Raw genomic sequence first — 11,639 nt, 5'->3', positions numbered from 1 at the left:
TCAGAGTCCACTATATAACTCTAAATACAATATACCTTCAACCTATCCATGATACTAAATACTGTAGGTTCTAATACCTTTCATGTTTGGAGTTTTCATTAAAAAATAATAATATTAAAATGCAGAAGCCTATTGCTAGGATTGATGAGCCCAAGAGTTGGAAAGTCATGAATTTTTATGTTTCAGTCCCGGTGGTGGAGTTACATACACAAGAATATTGCAATCGCACGTTGATCATGCATTACAGCTTTGTTGTAGCATATGTTTCCACAAGTATTTGTCTTTTGTATGACCTATCTTCAAATACCTTCTCCACATCTATGTCCACAGTATTGAACAATGCAGACTTTTGGGCAATTGCAGGGAGGAGATGCATTTGCTGGACATTCACATAGGTGCTTCCAGTAACTGTAGTACCTTCGGAGAAAGGACATGCAAAAATAATCCAACTATTCCAGAACATTGCATCTGGATTTTTTTTTGGTGTAAGTCTGCAGTCTGAATTAATTTGGTTTGAATTTATTTTTCTGCTTTCGACCCTTAGAATGCTTCTGCTGTTTTGAATGTGCTTTTGTTTTAGGTTAAAACAGGTGACACGAGCTTTCTTCTGTGACATTTGTCTTCAGGAACTGCTCACCTTTGTCTAATTGTGTCAGCCTGCTTGCACTGGTAGAATGCCACATTTCCATTTGATTGACGTTCATGTGCTTGTGCAACTACTTGACAGACACTTTTGGCATTCAGATAGTATCATACAAGATTTCAAACCATGTAAAATACTGGGGCTTCGGAAATGCCCTCAACATTAAATTCTGTTTGACCCAACAGGTATTTCCACATATTGCATGCTCTCCAAATCAGTCATTATCCTTGGCCTACCAGAAACATCCTTCATCATTACAGCTTAATTGAAATTATTCATCTAAAGTTGCACAGCTCTTGATGGCGGCGAATTTGCACTACACACCTCTCGTAGTTGAAATGGATGTCAGCAGATTTTCCTTGTGAACAAAAACGTTTGATCACGATATGCTGGTTAATCTTTTCTGTAATATTTGATATGATGGATGTTATCTAATCACACAGCAGAAAACAAGTTCTTGTTTATACTCCAGCACAACCAACAGGTCAGTAGAGTTTACAATAATGGTTATTTTTAATCAATTAATAATGTTAAATGTATTTACATTGATGGTAGGATTTCAAAATGCTTTCTGCAGGTGTGTAAGGACTTCTGCTTTCTCAAACTGTTTAGTTTTATTCAATTTCTGCTAGTTTGCATATGGTTAGCTGATGGCTATTACTTTCTGATTGCTCTTTGTACAGAATTACATTATGCATGATTCACACATATTTGCACTAATATTATTTATCTGGCTCAGACAGTAGCAAATCTTACATTTGACAAGCTGCCTTCTAGCCAATTATACATTATCAACTTATCTCCTTTAGAGTGACAAAAGTCTTTTATCAAACTCATATGAGGATAAATGGATGACCAGCTTAACAATCTAGTAACCTCAATTTCAATATTTTTTTAATTCCAGACTTCATATTTGCATGTTCCCCACTTTCTTCCCTACCAACCTTCTGTAATCATAGAATCACTGATCCCTTATTTCATTATATAGATATTTATTTCCTCAGGGACCTGGAATCCCTCTCTCTCACTCACACGATGCTTTCTTACAAGTGATTATAAGTCATTTGCCTTCTTTGCACTGCTCTTCCAAGTCTGGCATTACATCAATAAATTTTCACTTCTTGAATTTGCTACCATCACTAAACAACTGCAGTTCTATTAAAATTATAACTTTTGATATGCAGTACTGACCCTGTTTGAAAATGTCTTCAACAGTCTATCAAGTTTATGTAACTATGTGAAAGTTAATTACAAAAGATTTTCACAGTATCAATGATCATGTGACCATTGAAACTTCCTCATTTGAGGCTAACTTTTATAACAGTGTATGAACATAACTTTTCCTCCCTCTCCTAATCCTGAAGACTGTCTCCAGCAGCTCCCACTTTATGTTATTCTGTGACAAGTTTTAATGGATAGATACTTACCTGCTAACTATTATGCACAGGCCATCAACTTGATGTTATCACATGGTTAAGGGTCTGCTGACAGCTCTCCTTACTTATTCAAGTGGGTTATTGGAGTCCTTGGAAAACTCCCCTAGAGGCACAGACTTAGAATAATTGCCTAATTATTCTAATTCTGTATTGTGTAGATAGAACTGGACAGCTCTTCCTAGTTCTGTCTACCAGTTCCTCAAAGCTCTTGTGACATTTTACATCTCCAACTATAAACTTTTCATGAGAACTTGTCTCATTCTCTCTCTCTCTCTCTCTGATATTTTACTGAGTATATAGTTTGCATCTGATATTTTACTGAGTATATAGTTGATAACCTGATTCAGAAATCAGGTTATCAATTCAGTAAAAATTTTTCAATCAGTGGCGATCAGTCATTCTTTAAATTTTGGCTAATTTCTCTTACCATATTTGTTCCATCCTTCAGTTTGCCCTCAATAATTCAGCTAGATCATGCTGCACAGCATATTTCCACTGGACACCTCTTATATGAGAGGTGACAGTTCTCATTTAAGATGAATAGCATTAGCTAGGCAATGCTTACTTATTAGTTTTTGTTAAAATGGTACTGCTTCTGAATATGTCTGATTCCTGGATTTTATGACCCTTTTTTAGTTTACTACTGCAAACTGTATAGTTTTGTTAAGCAGTTAGCAATCATTTTAGTGACAAATCAGTAAATTTGATTTTTAAAATGTATTTATTTATTTGTTAAATTCTATGGTTATTTCTCTTGAATGAGTATAAAGCATGTTGTCGTACCATTTTGAATACACTGTAAATATTTTGACTTTTGAGTCAGTTTATTTGACTGTATGTCTCTAGGTGGATAAAGATGTCTACAACCAAGAACTATGATAATAATTCTGGTATTTTCTCTGCCTAAAACAATCATAAATAGCCAATTTTTTTAATTAAAAATTTACCATCTCTTAAATTTTATGATATTATGCTGCATAGACTCTGCATTTATTATTTCTCCTTACTTTGTTCTTTTTATTAATACAGTTAAAAATGTCCATAAATTAGTTAAGAATTTTCTAAAAAAAATTGCATTATTCCGTTAGAAAAACCTTTTTTTATGGGGTTGATTAGCTAGAAATACCATTATTTTTTTATAATGAGAAACCATGCTCAGTCATGATGGAATGGCATCCCAAGATCAGGTTGGCATTGTTAAAGTACAGACCAAGGAATGTTCTGAGCTGCTATAAGGCATTTCTCTGTGTTCGGGAATTTAGGTGAGGCAGTATTTGTTTTTATTTTAATGTTATGTACTCTGAAATTTGGAGGGGATTGGTACAATGAAGCTAATCAGGTCATGATCTGATATGAATGCAGTGTCGAGGTGGCATGAAACTTGCATTTCATTGATGTGATGATGAGATCCTGCCATTCTGGCCTCCTGTTAGGCTCTTATTAATGATTTTAAAGCTGATGGGTTGTACTTCATTCACTAATAGCCCTTGAAGTCTATGCACGTATGTGTGATCAGATTAAAATCTCCACAAGTGATGTGTATTGCAGTGGTATGAAGTTCATTTGTGAGCCATCCAGTTGCAGTGTTGATGTGACATAAATGGGGGGGGGGGGAAATGAATTTCTTCATTTGGCTTCAAGTAAATATAATTGAATCCAATATCTGCTAGTGTAGCATTTACCTTTATGATCACTAGCAGTGCTTCAAACAGAGGAGATAGGCGAGGTGTGGAGTGTACATATTGTGCTGCAACAAATAATGAAAATTCTGGGTCAGGTGTCAAATTATTTTTGGCAAGTACATCTCTTAAAAGTTTGAGAAGCACCATTACATGGTCTTTGAAGTTTTATTTTGCTTTGATTTAAAATTCCATGGTATATTTAACTTTTCTGTTAACAAAATATTGTTAAGAACACTTGTTTTGCAAAAGATTGTGTTTTGGAATTGGACTTCTCCTGTTTGACACTGTTAAACATCATATAAATTAGTGTACTTAAAGGATATTAGTTAGTAATGGCCACATGGTGCAAGGAAGCCTATAGCTTATGCTGCAGCGCCTCCGTAGCCAGGTGGGAAGGAGCAGCAGTGCGTAGCACACACTTCTTGATTAGACCAGAGTTCGAGCCCGTCACCACCAAATACAGAGGATGCGGAAAGGTCAGGGAATGACCACCGCATATTCCCGGAGAAATATGGCCTTAGTTGCTAATGCTCCTAAAAACCAAATAACAAGCTTATGCTGCACCAGCCAAAAAAATAATAAGAATAAAAACAAATCAATAATAATAATAAGAAAATTTTTAAAAAAATAATAATAATAAAAATTAATAAGAGAAAAGGAAATGGACAACCTATGCATTTCCCTCCTCCTTTAGGTAATTATCCAGCTGATCTTTGAATTGCCCCAGATTGTCAGCCTCTACCACCCATGTAGGTAACTTATTCCAGTAATTTATAACTCGCTGGCTAAAATAAAACTTTCTGCAATCCAGTCTAAACAACTCCCCCCCCATACACGAAATTATGGCCCCTAGTTCTAGAATCATATATAACCATGATTATTTATAACTAGCATATATTATAGTGAAGCTTTGTATGTGCATATGATGGAATCACAAAAAGCATATCTTTCTATGCATTAGAATATTGGAAAATTTTTAGAGATACTTGTTTGCTAATTTTGAAAAATTATTTCTTGGTTTCTTGTTTTAGGCAGAGGAAAATTTAGTAAATTTGGCTATTTATTTTCACTTTTAATATAAAATCCAAATAAACCTTTATTTATTGCAAGTTGCATAGTTGATTATTTTCTTAGTCTTATGGAAATGGCAATAGGTAGATATTGATGTTTATTTATATTCATGACACTGTTAAACAAGTAGGTGTACAATATGAGTGTATTGGCCATTGTATTGTTACCTAGTAGTTAATACCATACCGTATCAATTTGAGTAAATATAATGTTTCCAGTGTTATATATATGCTTAGACTCTTTTTTGCAATGCAGAGATGTGTAAGCTAAGCTGCTCTGTTCCATTTTGAACTTAAGGTAGGCTTGTGAAATTAAACTTAAAAATTTTACTATCATCTAACGCAGTGACTGCAACAGTGCCTCTTCATTTTATTAATCCCTTTGCAAAGTTACAAAGCTGAAAATATTCATTTAAGAAAGAGAATATTAATAGAAGAAATTAGTTTTAAATAGTCCATGGCTTGTTTCGTTGCTGTATCTAATTTCAGCAGTAATCTCTTTTAACTGTAATTTATATGATAAGTTGATAGTTAATTGTAACAGATGCTTCTGCTATTTTCCTGCTCTCTTAAGTTTGAATGAAAATATTTCACTCCCAAGAATATAAATGCAGGCAATGTTCTCTGTAGAATTAGTTATGTTGCATTGTGCAGGAGAATATTATTAGATAGCCTTCATTTTATAACAGGGTATTGAAGTGAATATTTCACTGTTCTCATATTCTTTTTATGAACAGATAATTTATTAAATTTTAATTGTTGTATTGTAATCATAGCAGAATAAATTAATAAACTGTATTTTTTTCTCAATATTTTCATCTTGGGTATCCCTTGAGCAGCATGATGCATAGGTAAACTGTGTTGTTTGAAGATAATAAAGCACCAAAACCTGTATTGGTATTATTATATTTATTTTTGAATTGGAAATATGTACATAATGGTGTCAAATGTTTCATGGTATTTTCTTACCACTCCTTCAATGACAGCTGTCTTTGCAATTGTCACAAAAGATTGCTTCGGTCATAAGAACTTCTTTGCAATATCACCGTCACAAAAGATCACTTTGGTCACAACTTCTAGTTGATATTGCAAAGACAGTTGTCACTGAAGAAGTGGTAAGAAAATACAACAAAACGTTTGACCCCATTATGTACGTAACATTTGGTCAAACATTATGTACATATTTCCAATTTGGAAATAAACATCATATATTATATTGGTATTATACCATATATTGGTGTTATACCAACATAGGTTTTGAGTGCTTTGTTTTCATCTTGTTTGTATATAAAAATACTATAAACTTCCTCTGATAGCCATTATAAAAATGCAGTACTTGTTTTCCTTTTCCAGGTTAAGTATGAAATCTTTTTCAATAAGTTTAGTTCTTATTGAAGAAATTACTGAGCAAAAGATAAAAAAAAAAAGGGATTAATTAAAAGCACAACTTTTATTTTTAACATTTTAAGCAGAATAAAAATTTATGCATTCTCAGAAATAATGAAATTAATGCATCACAGTTTTTTTTTTTTTTTTTTAAATATTATAAATCCCAAAGTGCCTTATAAAGTAATATTACCAGAAAAAGGTTGTGTGGTATTATTTAGTTGCATCTCATGTTAATTTTACTGTAAAAGCATTTATAAAACTCTTAAATATAACTTGTAATAACAAAACCAATTTTGCTATAGCCATTATACTTATTCTGGCTGCCGAAGAAGGAAAAGGTTAACTTTCTAATTTACTTTCAATTTACTGATTTAAAACCGTTTTTCATGAGTTACTGTATAAAAATTCCACAAATGGAATGGATTATTAAATATAGGATGAAAAAATATACAAATGATGTTTGAGACATAATGTAATAATCAAGAAATCCATCATTAAAGCCCTTTATTGTTTTCAGTAATTCCATTACTAAAACCAACATAAAGATTCAAGTTTTTTCAGTATCATTTTTTTTTTATCAAACAATCATTTACAAAGTCTCTATCTGAAGAAGAAATTTTCTACTCTAGATTCATTTACTACATATAAGATATAGTGCAAAGTTTTGTATATATGCAGTAAATAGATAAGGCACAGTTTTCATACAGTTTTGTAGGCATGTATATGATTGACAGAAATGTAGCAAACCAGTGAAGTGAACCAGGACTTCCAGCTAAAAGGGGTTCCTGAATGCTCTTGACATTCTTATTGTCAAAACTGATGAAAAAAATGTAGACAGAAGTGTAGAATGCACCATTCCTTGCACTTCAGGTGTCTCACTCATTTAAAACATTCCTTAAATGAGATCTGGTAGATTTACACAAATAGTTTTCCTGACAATATATGGCTATTTGTGTTTCCTATAATCACATTCTTGGAAATTCACTGTAACCTTTCCTGGAAAAAAGTTGAAAAAGATGCCTTTCTTTGAGACTATCTCCAGATGAACATAACGTAGTCTTCTTTGGCAGTGTAATGACAAGTCATGAGTCCAAGACACCAAAATGGATTTTACACTGGACCCAACAACAGTTTGTTATGATAATGATGGTTGAATTGATTTCCCCCCCCCCTTTTTTTTTTACACAGATCCTTGACAATAGCAGTTGAATTTCTTGTAATGCTTGTAATAAATATTAATCTTGATTATTGGTCATTACTTACTACATTTTGTGATCTATATGTTAATAGTTTGGTGAAAAACACAAATATTATTTGAATTCTGATTGCAGGTAAAAAAAACTTAAGTTAAAAAAAAACAAAAAATGAAAGTTTACAATTTGAGTAGAGAAAAAATAAAGTGATAAAATTTAATTGTTTCTTTTATTCTGCATGTAAATAAGTGAAAAAAATTTGTTGAACAGCTATTATAATTCTCAGAATGGATAAGTGATTTAGATATTGGATTATGCCTCTTTAAGGGGTTTTCAAAGCAATTTCTTAATTAATGAAATGTGTAAATAATTTTCATACCAAGTAATGTTTTGCTTTAAAAACTTGTATATTGAAAAAAGGATTTTGGTAGTTGAAGTATTTTTGTTTTCAAATTTTTAATGTATCACTTCAAATATAAAATTTTATAATTATTTTTCTGAACTTCATTAACACGATACATTTTTTTCTTTAATTTTCCTATTTAAGATTCATTTTTTAAAAAAATTGTGATTTTTTATAATTTATTGTTGGTTAACAGGTAGGTAAATATGCCTGTTGTTTGAGACTAAAGTGCATTTTGGTTGGATTTTTTTAATACTAATAAGCCTTATTATTAGTGAAAAATATTTTGGATTTGTCCACATTAACATTGATGGATTCATATTTATATACTGTTCTAAAATATCGAAGGATTATTGAGCAAGAGGAGATGCATTTTTTGTTGGCTCTTAAAATATATATTATAATTGTGCTTCTTTATCTTCACAATAAATATAAAAAAGTGTTTTTCTATACAGTTAAAAATGAAATTATTTGTGTATATAATAGCAGAGTACAGTTTGGAGACTCCAAGAATACAACTGTAATTCAAATAAACAATATTTATTGTACATAATTGTGCATATTCTCTTTTATATTCATGCTTTTTACACCAATTTTGTATGCTGATGGTTCCACTTGTGGTTTCCATTCCATAATAAGCGTGTTATAATTGGCACAATTTTTGTGCAATGAACACAAGAAAAAGGAATATGTAATTTGCATTTAAAATATTTTCTGTGTTGCAAATAATAAGCTACTGTTTGCTTCATAAAATGATAAATATCATTCATACTTTTTCTGAATTATCACTGAAATTTAGATATAGTAAGTATAGATTAAAAATAGGTTGCAATATTTGAAGTATCTTTATAATAATGGCAGATACTGATATCTATTTTGTAAATATTTTGTATAATTTGTATATTATGAGATGTTTTCAGTACTAAAACAAGATCATTTTTTTTTTCATATTGTTTCTGTGAATTATACTACTATGTGTAATACCAGTATGTATATTATTCTTTCAAGGTTCATTAAGAATGATGTTTAATATTAGTGAAATAGAGCCCCTCCATTGTCTGGTTTTTAGGTTGCTTTGTAAGATTAAAAAAAAAAAAAAAAAAAAAAAAAAAAAAAATGCTAATTCAGTCCATTTACATTTTTCAATGTATTATAATAATGTTTAATTACAAATATAAAAGATATGATGTACATACAGTGATACATATTACAGAACAGATTGCTAGGCCTGCCTCTAGGTAATTTATCCATTTTTCAATTATTCAAATGTGTTGCTGAGTGCCTCTTTTGAATGGTAGAAGAATAAACTGCCACATGACATGCTGTCCTAACCAGGAACACCTTTGAGTTACCCTGAAGGTCAGAATATTGTGTGCATTTCTGATATTCCACTTTAGAAATTATTCAAACTTGTGATATTTTGGTTCATTTGGATCAACATTGTATTTTGTCAATACATTTATTTTCTGTTTTTTGTTAGGCCCATAAGTTCAAGTTACTTGGTATGAAATATGAAATTACAAATAACTTTTGCTAAAAAAAAAAGTTCTTAATGTGTATATCAACTACACAATTGTGTGTGTAAATATGTAAATTATGTTTTACTGATGTATATATATATAGTCTATTGCCTGTTTTGTTCTTGTGACACTGAATTATCATAATAAAAGCTAGTTATCAAAACTTATCAAGACTTTTTTTTCCTGAAATGAATTTGAAATTGGGAAGCTTTCTCTTATTAATACTTTTGCACTTATTTTTGAATTTTTGCAAACTTGTGATTTTGTCTTTTCACTGCATGTGGCTACTCACATTACGTTTGGAACATTTCGGATTGTTGCATACTCATGTACAGGGACTGCTCCAAAACTAATATCTCTTTTTTTTCTTTCCCCACCCGTAATGCTGAATACAAAATGTAATGGTGTCAGTGAAACTTTAAACATTACTGCCAATATTGTGAAAGTTTCAATACTGCATGCCAGATGGCAAGGCATCTCTGAAGAGGGAGGATGACATGCATGGTGATGTGAAAATTCCATAGCAAGAGTCAGCTACCTTTAAAGAGTAGCATGCAAGAATCATGCTGGTGTGAGCTCACTGGTGCCAGTCTTTTTTTTTTTTGGCTGGTGCAGCATAAGCCTCTGGCTTGCACCATATGGCTAATAATAATTATAATGATTACTCCCAGTAGTCCTTGAAATCCCTGGCACTTTGCTTTTCAGGCTAATAGAAGCAGTGCAAGAATTACTTCCACCTCTGCCTGCTAATATTGTTTATATATTAGTCTATGAATCCCTTCAAAACTAGCAGTTCCCCCGACCCATATAACATTGCTTCGACAGCATCAGTAAATATTCTTGTGCCCTTTCTATTTAAGTGTGTCCCATCCCTGTAGAAGTAATCTCTCCTGTTAACAAGCACAGACCACGCTGTGAAAAATTCTACCCATGAACCTTGCACAATCTTTCCAGGGCTGAATTGATTGAAAAGGCTCTGATCATATACTCACTCCTATCATGTCTGTGCAGAAGTGGAAACACTTGTAAATTTAACTCTATCTCGCGACTTTTTTTCAACATTGACCTATACTTTTTAAGCAAGTCCATAGGTCTCCTACTTTTAATGTCATTAGTGCAAACATGTACAATGATATCACCTTTTGTGCCCTTGAAAGATGATATCTGCTCTAAAACATTGTTTGCCCATGGTGGACATATCCTGGTCCTGTTCAACCGGGATGCATCTGTCACAATATACACTGCTGGACAAAATTAAGAAAATGTGCAACTCTTGCAGTGTGCGATGAAACAGGACAAAAATTGATATGGTGGTATATCATAAAATAATGATAAAATGAAGAGAGCAATAAATTTTGGTACATTTGTAGGGGTTGTATAAGAATTACCAAAAAGGTCACATGACATCAGTATGCTTTATGATTCTGTGACAGTGTTAGGGTCAGTCGCCACCAGTGGTTTCCCACTGCCATGATCCCCTGACAGCGGTGAACCGCTGTCAGTTGATCATCGAACGTGTGGGACATCTTTGAATGTCCCACACATGTTCGATTTGGTGATAGCCATAGCAGTCATTGGATACCTTCAGTTTCAAGATATTCCTCCGCCACTTGAGCTCTACATGCAGTGGCATTGTCGTACATCAAATGAAAATCTGGGCCAACCATATCCACAAAAAGTTGCACATAGGGTTCAAGGATCTCTTCTTGTACCTCTGCACAGTTAGTGCCTCTATTGAAAACAAGAGGGGTGCAACAGTTCATCATGATTCCACCCCACACGAGAACACTTCCACCGTAAAGGTCCCTTTCTCTGATGGGGGGGGAATGGTACTGCATTTCTCGTCTTCAGATGAAATAAGGTATAAAATTTGTGGGATAAAGGACATCGCAGAGCAGAACTGTATGCCATTTGTCAGTGCAACAAGTCATATGTTTGTGGCACCAATTTTGACAAGCTCTGCGGTGGCTTGAGGTTAATGGGATACAAATCACTGGTTTCCTTGTGTAGAGACCACTTCAATTGAGCCTTCTTAACACAGTCCCACTATAAATTTTTTCAACTGTGGCCGTAGCCACCTCAAGAGATAGTTGATGATAGAACACAAGATTCTGCTTTGCTGTTAGAGCAGGATTTCGGTCTTTTCTGCTTGACTTAGCACTCTGGCGACCTTGTCCAGCTCTTCTTGTAATGGTTCCTGTCTCCTGAAACTGCTTCCATAGTGCCGAGATGATAGTACATGACACATTAAGCCAATATGCCAACTGCAGCTGTGATTGCTTGGCTTAAAATCTTCAGGACGG

Source organism: Mastigoproctus giganteus, chromosome 2 (assembly GCF_048544385.1).
Source record: "Mastigoproctus giganteus isolate SK-2022 chromosome 2, ASM4854438v1, whole genome shotgun sequence".
Lineage (NCBI taxonomy): Eukaryota > Metazoa > Arthropoda > Arachnida > Uropygi > Thelyphonidae > Mastigoproctus > Mastigoproctus giganteus.
This window is presented reverse-complemented; position numbering follows the sequence as displayed.